The sequence below is a fragment of the Lissotriton helveticus genome, chromosome 1_1 (genome assembly GCF_964261635.1).
Source record: "Lissotriton helveticus chromosome 1_1, aLisHel1.1, whole genome shotgun sequence".
In the NCBI taxonomy this organism is placed as follows: domain Eukaryota; kingdom Metazoa; phylum Chordata; class Amphibia; order Caudata; family Salamandridae; genus Lissotriton; species Lissotriton helveticus.
Genome location: NC_136057.1, coordinates 1,513,916,569 through 1,513,931,813, shown reverse-complemented (window position 1 = coordinate 1,513,931,813; position 15,245 = coordinate 1,513,916,569).

Here is a 15,245-nt window from a genome sequence, read left to right as displayed (position 1 = left end):
GGACAAACAGAGTTTACCCACCAACAAGACATGCCCGATCATTCCGCAGATGCAGCATCATTCTTGGCGCCCTGCTACGCCTCATGATGAATGCATCATGTGCCGATCCTGGAAAACGTGCACAAACATGGAAAATCAGCACGTTAGCAAGACACGCCACCAGGGCATTTATTGAATGATAATGTTTCCTGTTGCGGTAAGCCTGCTCCTAAGCCTGTGGTGGCACCAAAGCCACATGTGTCCCATCAATGGACCCCATGACCTGCTGCATCCCTCCCAGGGCATAGAATTCACCCTTGACATCTCTCCACTCTTCCGGAGTTGGAAATTTGATGAATTCATCAATGTCCTCCAACATGGCTGCTAAAACATCATGCAGGACACGGCTGAACATTGTTTGGGACATTCCACCAACATCAGCTATGGTTAATTGAAATATACCTGTAGCAAAAAAATGGAGGGCTGCCATCACCTTCAGCTTGGGGGTCAGCCCAGTAGGATACCTGTGTTGCGGTTGGAGATGTGGTTCCAGCCTGTTCGTCAAGTCCTGAATCAACTGTCGAGTGAATCTGTAATTTCGGATGCAGGCACGTTCCCTTATGGTAGCCAAGTCTAGAAATGGCCTTGGTAGAGGTGGTGCCCTGCCGGACATATTTGGGAAGAATGGAGAATAACTGTCAGCCAACATCAATGGCAATGTACATAGCACATGCAAAACTGCTACTACACATCAGGTCACTATGGAGTCTGGCGTGTGCAATACATCCAGGACACATATGCCAGCTTGCAGGCACTCCTACGAAAACCCAGATACACCTGTTGATTGCCTTAAAAAACATGACATGCCCTGAAATGAGCTGCTGGTCTGGTCTGAGTGAACAGCCCGAAATATCACTGGAGTGACACACGTCACCAAACCTGCATTGGAAGGTTGTCAACCCATCCAGACAGCTGACTGCAAGGCACTCGCACAGGTCACATGGAATGGCAAATGTAAAATTCAAACACATTGCCATTGGGGTGTGCATGTGACAACAAAACAACACAGCCATTTTCACGATGCAGACATATATGCCTGGGGAAAAATGATGTCTGATGCCATCAGACCCAAAAGCCGTGGGAATGCACATGTAGCATGGTGTGCATACATGTGAAACCATTCCCATCTCAACACACACCGATGTTAGATGCACCAACGGCAGATGCAGTTTAAGTAACACAAACAGCAAGCTCAATGTTCAACATGACACACACCAGACATAGTCACATAGGGTCATGCTGAGCGTGAAATGTCAAGTGACAAAGTGCCCCTGTCCCTGGCATCATGAGACAGGTGCCCATAGAGATAACTGTGCCATCCCAGTGTTGATGTGCATGGCAACATCTGCATAATGGTACACATGTGACAAGTGTCAAGGTGATGTGTGCCACATAGTGCCCCATCACAAATGACGTGTCAACAGGTGAGTACACATCGATTGTGCAGCAAGATCAGATGCCCTGTGCTATATCACTGCCTGCCACACCTAGGGCCTGCACATGTAAGTATGCAATGACAAGAACTTGATAGACATCCATGTTTGAACCGTACCCATACATTCCTGCCATGTGTGCGCCTCGTATCACTATTGTAATGGTGCCATGCGTAAGCGTGTGAAAAGCACCATACCTCTGCATTCACAACTGCGTGTGAAACGCACCGTACCCCTGCATTCACAACTGCATGTGAAATGCACCTTGTGAAATGCACCATACCCCTGCATTCACAACTGCATGTGAAATGCACCATGTGAAACGCACCGTACCCCTGCATTCACATCTGCCTGTGAAAAGCACCGTGAAATGCACCGTACCCCTGCATTCACAACTGCGGAGTGAAACGCACTGTGTGAAACACACCTTACCCATGCATACACAACTTTGTGTGAAATGCACAGTGTGAAATGCACCGTACCCCTGCATTCACAACTGCGTGTGAAATGCACCGTGTGAAATGCACCGTACCTCTGCATTCACAACTGCGTGTGAAACGCACCGTGTGAAACGCACCGTGTGAAATGCAACGTACCCCTGCATTACGTGCCTGTGTGCGCATCATCTCACTATTGTAATGGTGCCATACGCGAGTGAACCGTACCCCTGTATTACGTGCGTGTATGCGCATTTTCTCACTTTTGTAATGTTGCCATACGCAAGCGAACCGTACCCCAACATTACGTGCATGTGTGCGCATCGTCTCACTATTGTAATGGTGGCGTACACGAGTGAACCGTACACCAACATTACGTGCGTGTGCGTGCATCGTCTCACTATTGTAATGGTGCCATACGTCAGCGAACCGTACCCCAACATTACGTGCGTGTGTGCGCATAGTCTCACTATTGTAATGGTGCCATACGCGAGCGAACCGTACCCCAACATTACGTGCGTGTGTGTGCATCGTCTCACTATTGTAATCATCCTATACTCGAGCGAACCGTACCCCAACATTATGGGTGTATGTGCGCATCGTCTCACTATTGCAATGGTACCATACGCAACATAAAACGCACCATACATGTGTGTGGATCTCACAAAATACTTAGGGGACACCTAGGGGACGAGTAGTAGGCCCTGAATGCAGCCTGGTTGTCATGGATACTGAGATGAGTCAGCTGGGCAAAAATATACAATGTTGCAAAATAATTGTGGAGCTGAAGCTCAAATTTTAAATCATGAAAATGTGTGTCAAGGCCTTATGTGTGAAGGGATTGGATGAAACCTAGGATGCAAACTAATCTGGCCTATCACACTGTACTCCTGAAACTGAAAGCCCCTCAGCAGCACTGATTTAAGCCTGCATGTAGCCCTGAGAGAGCACTACATTGGAGGAGCACACTGCTGCTGTCTCTGCATTCCCTGGACTTTGATCACGTCTACTATGGAGAGGTCCCCAGCATTCACCGAGGAGGAAAACCAGGCCCTGCCGGATGCCCTCCTTCCACAGTACAGCAAGCTGTATGGGAGACCAGGGGAGCAGGTGAGTGCTGACTGCACTACCTTTGACTCTGCACCTGTTGTGTGAGTGTCACAACAGGCATTGTGTATTGGTGGGACAGACATGCAATGTGGTTGTGATTGAGTCCTGGGGTGTACATGGTGGTGTGTCCCATGCAGAGCATGATGTAGTTCATGTGAGTTCACTCGTCACTTGCATTATGCTTACTCTGACATTCAATGGATAGTGAATGACACATTTAGCCATGCCACACCTTGGTGGCTTTATTCCCAAATTTACTGAGGTGTAACAGTGTTCTCCCCGGAGTGACAGGTGACTGTACTCATAGATGTTTATGACTTGTGTGGACCTGTGGTGATATTGTACAAATGATGTGTTTAACCTCATGGACATTGAAGTGTGTGAATGTTTCTTGTCATCTGGGTGAGTGTGTATGTGATGTGTTGCACCACTGCTGTATGGCGTATGCAGCAGCTATAGCCATCTGATGTGACAAGTAAGCAGTGCTGTGTGCCTGACTTGCAAAGTTACCACGACACCTGTGACACCTCATTGTCAAGTGGCACATGTGCAAAGTGAGGGTTGTATCGCTGTTGTCAGTGACAGGTGAGTGATCTGTGCCACGGTGTGTGTATCTGGTCTGCTGAGGGTTTTTTATTTTTTTTATTTATTTAAAGAGTTTTATATAGCGCTGGCTAGACCCAGAGGTATCAGAGCACTTTACATGAGAATCTACAATGTAACATAAAAAGTTCAACAATTACACAATAAATCCCAAAAAATAGGCAATACAATTAGGAGTGGAGAGAAAGGAGAGAGAAAAGTAGTGGAGGGGGCAGGGGAGGTGAGAAAGGGAGGAAAAGGGAAGAGACAATTCAGAGAGACGGATAGAAGTCTGTCTAAAGACCGACTGGGTAGGTGAAGACCAAGGAGGGAATCCACAGCCCATCTCACCTATAGCTAAACCAGGTAGCTCCATCGGGCATCAGACAAAAAAGTTCAGTCTCAGTACATTGAGAGAGGGGAGAAGGAGAGACATAAATAGAGGGAGGATGCGGGAAGAGACAACAGGAGGGATGAAAGGAAGTGAAACAATGTGGTTTAACAGTATAACAGAAAAAGATCAACAATTACACAATACATCAAACAATCAGCAATACAGTAGGAGAGGAGAGCAAGGAGAGAGAGAAGAAGTGGGGGGTAGGTGAGGTGAGAACGTGAGGGTAAGGGAAGAGACAACCGTAGAGACGAGAGGAAGTCTGTCTAAAGACCGACTGGGTAGGTGACGGCCAAGGAGGGAATCTACGGTCCATCTCCCCTATAGCTAAACCAGGTAGCTCCATCGGGCATCAGACAAAGAAGTTTGGTCTCAGGTGTCTGGGGAAGAGGTTAGCAGAAAAACAGGATGGGAGGGAGATATGGCAGAAAGACGAAGGAAAGTCTGCCCAAAGACCGGCTGGATAGGTGACGGTCAATGGGGAAGCCCCAAAACCCATCTCCTCTATAGCTATCAGGTAGCTCCACCGGGCTTTGGCCAAATAGCTAGGTCTCAATGGGACACATTTAAATAACATGGGGGGCAAAATAAATGGAGCACAGAGGGGAGGGAACAGGGCAGGTGAGAAAGGGAGGATAGGGGAGGAGACAACAAGGAGAGACTATAAGAAATCTGTCTAAAGGCCGACTGGGTAGGTGACGACCAAGGAGGCAATCCACGGCCCATCTCCCCTGTAGCTAAACCAGGTAGCTCCATCGGGCATCAGACAAAATAGTTCAGTCTCAATACATTGAGGGAGGAGTGAAGTAGAAATATAAATAGAGGGAGGAAGCGAGAAGAGATGACAAGAGAGATGAAAGGAAGTCTGGCTAAAGACCGACTGGTTAGGTGACGTCCAAGGAGGGAATCCCCGACCTGTCTCCCCTATAGCTAAACCAGGTAGCTCCATCGGGCATCAGACAAAAAGCTAGCTCTCAAATGACGCGGGAAATTCACAGGTGACTGCTTGCCACGGGCTGACCCACACCCTGCAGTTGCATGTGTTGGCCAGTGTCTGTCATGATCAGTGAGTGTGTTGCACCCATTATGCCATCTGTTGCCTTTCAATGCCATGTAGTGCATTGGGGTTTGCCCACAGGCCTAATTCACATGGACAATGATGCAAGTCCTGTCAGCATCCTATGCCCTGTTCACATTATCAATGTCGTGCAAGTGTGTGTCTCTGGGACATGGAGCAGGTATAGTGATGTTGTTTCACTTTGTCTTCCTGACAGGTAACTGCCTACGAAGGGGGAGATTTGGTTGGAGATTGTCAGGGCTGTCAGGTCTGTGGGGGTACTTTGCCAGCGGCTGCGCAACATCCAGAAGAGGTGGCAAGACATCCGGTGCTGGACCTGGCGTATCGCCCGGGTCCAATTGAAGATGGAGCCTCCACGCCGGCATGGCGGAAGCTGTCACCTCACCCCCTACATGCTCCGGCTCCTGGCAGTGGTCTTTCCAGACCTCGATAGGCAGTTGCAGGGGAGACAGCAGCAAGGAGGGGGTAGGTACATGGCTGTTTGTTGTGTTGTGTGTCACCTGCTTCTTGAGGTGCTCTGAAGTCTGGATACACTCCCACATTTGGAGTGTCTGGTCAGACAGGTTATATGTACAGTGTATTTTAAATTCCCCATATTCAGCTGGTGCTCATTTTCATCCCTTCCCCTCCTTCACATGTGTCCCCTGGTCTGTGTGTATTCACATTTGCACATGTTCATCTAGGGTGCAAGATAAATAGACTGCACATTGATTAGCGCATCTTGTGGGAGAGTGGTCTGTGACATGTGTTGGGACCTTGCCTGTGCCATGACCTGTGCACTGTGTTTGGGCTTCATATTTGTTTGCACTGATGATGAGTCTCAACATAGGAGTGTGAGGTTTCAACTGCACACCCTTGCAGCATGCATGACCCATGTTGTGTTCTCAGACATGATGTACATCAGTTGGGAGATATGCATAGTGCCATGACGGTTACTCATGGTACAGTCAGCTTATTCCGGAACCACGGATCAGTGTGCCCACTACAGTCCCCTGAGACACCCTGGCCTCCTAATCATGTGTGTCATCCAACACTGTGCCCATTCTATGTGGGTTCAGCATGGGTCTGCCTCTGTGGCATTGGTCCCTGGCATAGTTTGTATTTTTCCTGTGTCTGCTACATGTGCCCACTGAACATGGATACAAGATTTGGCTTTTGCATACTCACACTGGGCACTGCCTGTGTGCCTATTCACAACAATCTGTTGTTGGATGTTTCTGACTAATATGTATTGCCAGCCCCACGAGATGAGCTTGGGTTACGTTTGGAATTGTTGCTGCACAGTTTTTGTTACCCAGATTATGAGTTCTCACTTCTTGAGCTGTATCAATCACATTGACTGAGGGATGGGGTGTTGTGCAGGAGAGGTCTAATGTGCCTGCCTGATTTGGTCTTGCCAGGTGTGACCTGTGGGTGAGAATTGGCTGGTCAATGTTTCACCATGCACTTCCCCTGTGATGGTGGCCAGTGCTTTCATTTGGGGCTTGACAGCCTATGTCGTTTGTTTCCAGACATGACTGTGCCTCATTCATTTTTGCCACATGTATGTAGTTTTTTTTTTCAGAACAATTTTTATTGTTTTTTGTCATGTTGCAGTAGTGCAGAAAGGGCACTGCTCTCCGATCACCAGAGATGCAGCGTACAAAGAAATAATCATCATCTTCAATCAGTACAAACAACATGCAATAGGAACACCCATCCCCGAACTCCCTTCCCCCCACCTCCCGTCCCATTATCCTTCCGCCCGGATCCCACCCCAACCACTCACAGTGTCAACCTGGTCCAATAGCCAGTACAATTCAGTAGTAAAGTCCGTGCGTGTACCATTCTACCCCGGGTTCACAAGCAAGTGTCCTACCTCAATGTCCCGATGTGCCGGCGGCTCCAGCCACAGCCCTCTATAGTCCGCCCATCTCTTCCAAATTTTAAAGTGTTTTTGGGGGCAACTCCTGGCAACAAACACCGGGCGCTCCAGCCCCATACAGAAGTCCAATCCCCTCTTCCACACCCCCAGCAAGGGAGCCCTTGGGTCCTTCCAGGCCCGGGCAATATCTTGTTTGGCCACTGTAAGGCCCAGAAGTAGTAGATGGCGTTTGTAGATGTTACCTCCCACCTGTTCCATAACGTGCAAAAGGCCCAATTTCGGTGAGCGGGGGAGGTCCCAACCCAACACCTCAGACAGACAATCCCATACACCAGTCCAAAATCTCAGCAGCCTATCACACGCCCACACTGTGTGCACAAAGGTGCCCACCGCACGGCCACACCGCAGGCAATCAGGGGAGGCTATCAGACCTGCTCTCCACAACCGGTCGCTAGTATAGTAGGCTCTATGTAAGTATTTAAATTGGATGAAACGCAGGCGAACCGCAATTGCCGCCCCTCTCGGGGCCTCCAAGGCCTCCCTCCAGTCCTCTTCCTCCAGGTCTCCTATGTCCCCCTCCCATGCAGATCGTAAGGTGTCTAGGGATGAGGAGCAGTGTGTGACTAATGTTTGGTATATACTTGAGATTTTCTTAGTGTCTATCTCACCCATGAAGACCCTAGCCTCCAGCGGGCTAATTCGGGCAAGGAGTCCAGACCGACCAGAGAGGGAGATAGAGCGTGTCGGAGCTGCAGATAGCGGAAGAACTGTGTTTGGGGCATATCGTATTCTTCTCGCAGGGCTTGCAATGTTTTAAGAGTCGTGCCTTTCATTACATGGCCCAGGGCCCAGATTCCTATAGCGTCCCAGCAGCTAAAGCCCCGCAGGGATGCCAGCGCCGGAAACCGCCCATTGTGCCATAGGGGAGTCTCCCTCGTCAATCTGTTCCACCATCCCATGCGGCGCAGTGCTCCGTGCCACACCCGAAAGACTACCTGAGTGACCACCGGTAGCTTCTTCCGCACCGCCGCTGAATACAAAATGGTGTGTAGCGTGTCTGGATCCATATAATACCTCTCAAGGGCGTAGGCCGGATCGCTCCGATCGCCATACCACCATTCATTCAGTATCAGTAGATGAGACGCCTGATAGTAGGACAGAATGTCCGACGTGGCCAACCCCCCACAATAAGTGGAGAGGAAGCATGTACGAAGTGCCACTCTCGCCACCCCACCCGCCCAAAGGAACTGGCTCAGTGCCGAGTTCACTCGACGAAACCACTGTGGCGGAATAGGGTATGGATGATTTTGAAGCTGGTATAATAGACGCGGGAGAGCCACCATTTTAAATATGGCCGAGCGGCCATGGATGTTCAGGGGCATTCTGGACCATGTCGCCATGTCATAACGCACACGGTCCCAAACTGGTAGTACGTTTCGTGCCCATGAGACCCCCGGGACATCCGTCAGGAATATACCCAGGTATTTAATGCCTCCCGCAGCCTCCTGCAATGCATCCGCCCAGGGCCCCAGGCCCCTGCGATCTCCCAGCGTCCACAGCGTTGACTTCCGTAAGTTTAGGTAGAGGCCAGACGCCTCACCAAATATACGCATGATTTCTAGGACCCTTGGCCCCGACCTGTTTAGATCTGTAAGAAAGAAAAGGACGTCGTCGGCGTAGAGCGCTATTCTGTCGGATGGTCCCGCCTGCCATTCCACGCCTCGCAGTTGTGCGTCCATCCATTCGCACCCACGCTGCAAGCGGTTCCATTGCTAGGGCGAATAAGTAGGGCGACAGGGGACAGCCTTGGCGAGTGCCCCGGCCTATAGGGAAGGGGCTGGACACCGCTCCGCCACTCTCACAGATGCCGTCAAGTCGGTGTAGAACAGTTGTATATAGGAAAGGAATCGGGGCCCAAGGTTCAGGCGAGACAAGAGGGCACGTAGGTAGACCCAACTCAACGAATCAAACGCCCTGTCGATGTCCGCCAGGAGAAGCGCCGCCGGAATCCCGGCCGCCCTGGCCGCCTCCACCACCACCTGTACACGCCTGATGTTGTGTTGTGTTGCCCTATGGGGCATGAATCCGGCTTGGTCCGGGTGGACCAAATCCGTTAAGTATGGGAGCAGCCGATTGGCCAAGGCCTTTGCCAGCAGCTTCGCCTCCACATTCAGGAGTGAAATTGGCCTGTAAGACTCATGTTGTGTAGGAGTCCTCCCGGGTTTACAGAAAACCACAATTTCTGCGTGTCGCCAGTCTGCCGGAAGGCGACCACTGTCCCTGGCCGCCTCCAATGCCCGCCTATAGTAGACTCCCAATTTGAGATGAAATGTCTTTATGAACTCACAGGGGAAGCCGTTGGGCCCAGGGGCCTTGCCAGTGTTCAGCTCCCCTAGCGCCGCGCCCAGCTCTTCGGCTGACAGCGGAAGGTCAAGTTTGGCACGTCCCTCATCGGAAAGTGCCCGCGGCGGAATATCCGCCAGAAATTTGTCTACATCCTCTGCCGGAAGAGATTCCCGAGGGGCATACTGGGTTGCATAGTAGCACGCAAAGCTGACCGCTATAGCAGCCGGAGCCGTCACCACGTTTCCCGCCTCGTCACAGAGGCCCGGTAGGGAGTGCGCCTGGAATGCATTTTGGCAGAGCCTATATAGCATAGCACTAGATTTGTCCCCCCACTGATAGATCCTACTCTGTGTAGCCAACCAGAGTTGGCGAGCCTCGTCCAGCAGCAAAGAGGTGTATGATTGTTGCATAAGGAGCAACCGCCCTACGGCATCAGCATTACCTCCAGTGCTACACTCCACCTCCAGGTACTGGACCCTGTTTGCCGCATCAACTATAGCTTCCCTTCGGGCCGCCCGGGCTGCGGCACACCAGGCAATATCCACGCCTCGGAGCACGGGTTTTAAGGCTTCCCAGAGGGTCATAGCATCTGTTTCTGGCCTGTCGTTATTGTCCCAGTATTGAGCTATTGCCTCACTCATATGCGACTGATAGCCATCTTGCTGTAAATGGCATGTGGAGAGACGCCACCTAAAAGGCTGCCGTCTCCTGTCCAGGTGCAGGTCCATCGTAATCGGGGAGTGATCTGACAGACCGCGTGGGAGAATGAATGTGAAGGCCACCCGCCCTATCCAGTCGTGGGGAACGAACAAATAGTCAAGTCTAGAGAACGACCTATGGACAGCAGAGACATAAGTGTATTCGCGGCTATGCGCATGATGGCTCCTCCATGCATCTATCCAGCCCAGCCTCTGCACCATACTGTTCAATCTAGTCGGGGTATCCACCAGGTGGCCCCCTCCCGGTCTGTAGCGATCCATACTCCCACTCATCACGTCATTCCAGTCGCCACCCACCATCGCCATCACATTTGGAATCTCAGCCCACACATCAAACAATTTTTCAACGAGAGCAGACTGCAGCGGAGGTGGGGCATACACACTCCCAAAGACCATATGTTCGTTTCCCACCTTTCCCTTGATGAAGACATACCTGCCGTGGCTATCAACCCATTGCGCTTCATGTGAATAGGACAGTCTACGGTGGACAAGGATCGCAACCCCCTGTGACCCCCGCACAAAACCAGCGTGGTATACCTGCTGATAACCATATCGCTGCAAGCTTAGAGTTTTGGTTCCCTGAAGGTGTGTCTCCTGTAGGAGTAGTACATCTGCCTTTTCTCTCTTTCCCAGCCGCAAGACCGCACCCCTCTTGATTTTATCAAGCATCCCCCGCACATTCCCGTTCACAACACGCAGGGACGCCAGCGGGGGTTCTGTCTCATGGGTGTCACCCGCCATTGGGGGGCGAGTAGAGCAAGTCCCTGGTTGTCATGGTCCACACGCACACATAGGACTCTAAGTGGACTCGAATGGACACTGTGTAAGAACAAGTCACCCCAACATCTCCATCCCCCCCTTCAGCCCCCCCACCCCCCATTCCACCCCAACAGCATCTCCACCCCTCCAACGCCCCAGTTCAACCCCTCAACTACCCGTCCACCCCCCAACCCCATACCTCACAAACATTGAAGTACCTGTCGTGGAATAGAGTATCGCCAGCCCCCAACAGGAGGCCAGGTACCTACTATGCCAATGGATCCCCACCAACAACCCACTCAAGTTCTACTTACCCCTAACCCAACTAACCTAATAACCCCGTGGGTACATCAGCCCTCCTTCAGGCATCTCCCAACCCACATCCTCCCTTTACACATGTATCATGAAGCAATCCGTTAAGCGGAGAGTCACAAGTAGAAACTTCGACATGTATGTAGTTTTGGTGCAACATTGTTTTGTCTTAGTGTGCACACAACTGTGTTGACATTTTGCCTGGGAATGAGGGTGTGTCCACAATGCAGCAATGATTTTGTTCATCACAATTGCAGGCCCATTATCTTAAGCAATGTCCTGATTTGGGACATGTGCGCCACTTCACATGACAGCCAGTAGGTCTTATGTGCTAGCAACTGTATAATCCGGTAATGGATGCCCCTGTGAGGACTGACATATTTCAAGTTGTCTCACATTAATGATTGTACCTTGGCACTCCCAACACTTGTTAAAAGTTGTTCATGTTTTGAATGTGTTAATATGACGAATTGTGTAAGTAGCACTTATGTGCCTGCATGATAGTTGTCTCACAAGGTAGTGCACACAAAACAACATTTGCAATTTTTTGAAAGAAGCAGGCAGCTTTTGAAGGAGGCCAGTGTTAGTGATTAATGGTGTGCCTTGATCTCCATACACATGTCCCCACAGTGGTCTTGAGGTCTTGAAACTCCTTTGTTGTCAATTGTACAAACTAATGTGTGTCAGGCCATCAAGACCTCCGTTGGACCATGTATATGGCAAATCGGCAACACCATTTGTTTCTAACAGTGTTTCATCTTAAAGGGTGCCAGCTGTTTCAATGAATGTGTAAATGTTTTTTGTGTGCATTTCATTGTGAGGCATCTTTCATGCAGGCACATACATGTTCTCTTCACCAGATGGTGAATTAACACATTCAATACTTGTCGAATGTGTAAAGTATGGTGAGTCCCAAGATGCCAACAATTTGTTACATTATTTTACACCCGAATGTACTTACAGGGCTCTGAGTGTGGTGTCACCTTGGGGAGTGAGGTGGGTTAGTATGCCTTGAGGGGCACCACTACTGTTTATTTATTTGTGAACTTGAGGTGGCATGACTTCATTGTATTGATCTGCTCTCCTGTAAACAAACAGAAGCTTCTCAGTGTAATTCTCCTTCAAGTTGTGGCCTGGTGTGTTCTTTGGATCCTTGTGTCCAAGTAGCATTGTGTCTATACCAACTGGGCAGTACAAGTCTCAAATATGTGCAGAGCTATCTGGCTGTTACTCATGATGCATGCCATGATTTACAGTGTGACATACTGATTTTGTGGTCACGGTGTCAGATGTGTACAGGTGACTGACACATTTTTGTTTCTTCTCCTTGCTCACAGCATCATCAACAGAGACAGGAGGAGACATGAGCATGGACCAAGAGGAGGGACCCAGCCACAGTGCCACCACAGCTGAGGAGTTGGAGCGAGCCAGTGGCACGGAGGGTGAGGGGAGTCAGGCTACGGAACTGTTGGAAGGAGATACTACCTACCACCCTGATGGATCCGCTTCTGACTCCCAGGAGGAGGGGGAATACGCTGTGACAGCATCCAACATCACTGTGTCTGTCCCCACCTCCTCCAGACCCATCTCCACCCTCCAAGTTGCTAGGGGCCCTTCTGTCCGTGCAGCCCCCATGTCTCCTTCGGCCCCGGCACCAGAACCCCTGACCCTGTCTCCCCTGCTGCCCTCAGTACGGAGTCTGTGGACCTACTCCGCCAGATTCAGGTTGGTCAAACATCAATGCTGACTGTCCTCCATGGCCAGACTCAAATACTGAGCCAGTTGTTGTCATTCATGGAGGGCATGTTAGCTACGATGTCTGACCAACGTCGGATTCTCACGTCCATGGACTCATCACTGACAGCAGCAGTTACCCTATTTGCAGCGGTCTGTCCCCCCCTCCTTCGGACCCATCCACACTCCCCTCTCCCATACCTGTCCAGAGCACACACAGAAAAGCACGATCACGCACACCAACGGACACAACCAGCACACCATCACAGAAGTTTAAGCTCACATCTCCTGGCACGCAATCTCAGAGGGCTACAGGCACACCCACAGGTACTGGGGTCAGACCGCAGACACGCAGCCAAGGAGAAAGTCCGCAACACTCACAGCCCTCTACCTCCACTCCCATAGTGTCCTCGGGTACAGGTGGTGGTCTGGATGAACTGGCAGCAGTGTGAAGCGCTGAGTTTCTTTCCACCTTTGGCGCTGCACAAGCCACTGAGGAAGATACCTCCCCCCTGCACTCACAACACCTACCCTTCCCACTACAGTCCCTGCAGTGGCTGGTCCTGACCCGGATGATGCCCCCCACGGGTCAACAGCCCATTAGGTCATTCCTGTGCAGGCAAGTTTGGGGTAGATGACCTCCCCAACGTCCCCCTACGAGACTTTGTTGTGGACTGGCCATTGGCCTTGTTTGAGCTGGGACTCATTTTTGCACTTATTTTCATTTGAAGCTGAATAAAGCCTTTTATTTTGCATTCTACACTATTGCATTTCAGGTACTTGTTGTTGTTGCTTAGGGACCCGGAGTTGGTGTCATGGTAATGTTTTGGTGTTCTGAGGTGTGTTTTTTGATGATGGTAATGAGGTGGACTATGGTATCTATGTGCCATCACAATGTCTCTGCAATTAATCATTCTTTGTGTGGTTTCATTGTGGCTAGAGACATTGTCCCAATGAGTGTTCCTTCCTCTGTGACACTTGAGATCTTCACTACAGACAGTTGCACAATTGTTGTGCTGACATGTGTGCACATTTCCTTTTTTGGTGACGGTTCCCTTCAGCAATAGCCATGCCTGCTCACAGATGTGTACTGCTCATTAGTCTGTGCCATCCATGCTACTCACTGTACTTGTTTATTGAGTATGTACAAATGCCTTCATGGACACATTCACCCTTTTTACCACTATGCATGTGTGTCATCACAACCTACCCCTATGTTGGAAATTGTTCTGCAGGGTATCTGGGCACATAACTCACATTTTTTAGCATTGTATCTAATGTTTTTCAACCCTATTCCTTCCAAGAGAGACTAAATCTTGCTGGTCTGACCACCACCTGGACATTCATATCAGCCCAGGGATGTACGTGACAGTGTGTATTCCCTTTCGCTCTCTTTGTTTAGTGGGCTGTTACATGACTATACACTTTTGTGTCATGATGGAAGGGTGTGTATGTTGCCCGCAACCTCCATGGGTTTATATGCATGTGGAATTTGACATCACACCCACATGTGGTGTATCACACAATGTCTGACAGAAATCCATCCTCCGTGGAGTGGGACACTGCTGTAAGTAATGTGTTGCTATTTCACTATCATGAAAGTCACAAGTTAGGGATGTGCACATACCCCATGTAGTTGTGATATGCTGATGATGATGTCCCCCCCTATATCTGAGCACTGCTGGGAGTCCTGTGCACCCACACCTCATATATATGGACACTGCTGGGAGTCATATCCACCCACCCCATACTGTTGGCCTCTGCTGGGAGTCATATCCACCCACCCCCATACTGTTGGCCTGTGCTGGGACTCATATCTACTCACCCCTCTTATGTCTGGGCACTGCTGGGAGTCCTATGCACCCACCCCTTTTATGTCTAGGCACTGCTGAGAGGCATATCCACCTACCCCCATACTTTTGGCCTCTGCTGGGAGTCATATCCACCCACCCCCATACTGTTGGCCTCTGCTGGGAGTCCTATGCACCCACCCCTCTTATGTCTGGGCACTGCTGGGAGTCATATCCACCCACCCCCATATGGATGGGCACTGCTGGGAGTCCTCTGCACCCACCCCTCTAATGTCTGGGCACTGCTGGGAGTCGTATGCACCCACCCCTCTTATGTCTGGGCACTGCTGGGAGTCCTCTGCACCCACCCCTCTTATGTCTGGGCACTGTTGGAAGTTATATCCACCCACCCCCATACTGTTGGCATCTGCTGGGAGTCATATCCACCATCCTTCATACTGTTGGCCTCTGCAGGGAGTCATATCCACCCACCCCTCATATGTCTGGGCACTGCTGGGAGTCTTCTGCACCCAACCCTCTTATGTCTGGGCACTGCTGGGAGTCATATCAACCCACCCCCATAATGTCGGCCTCTGCTGGGAGTCATATCCACCCACCCCCATACTGTTGGCCTCTGCTGGGAGTCAT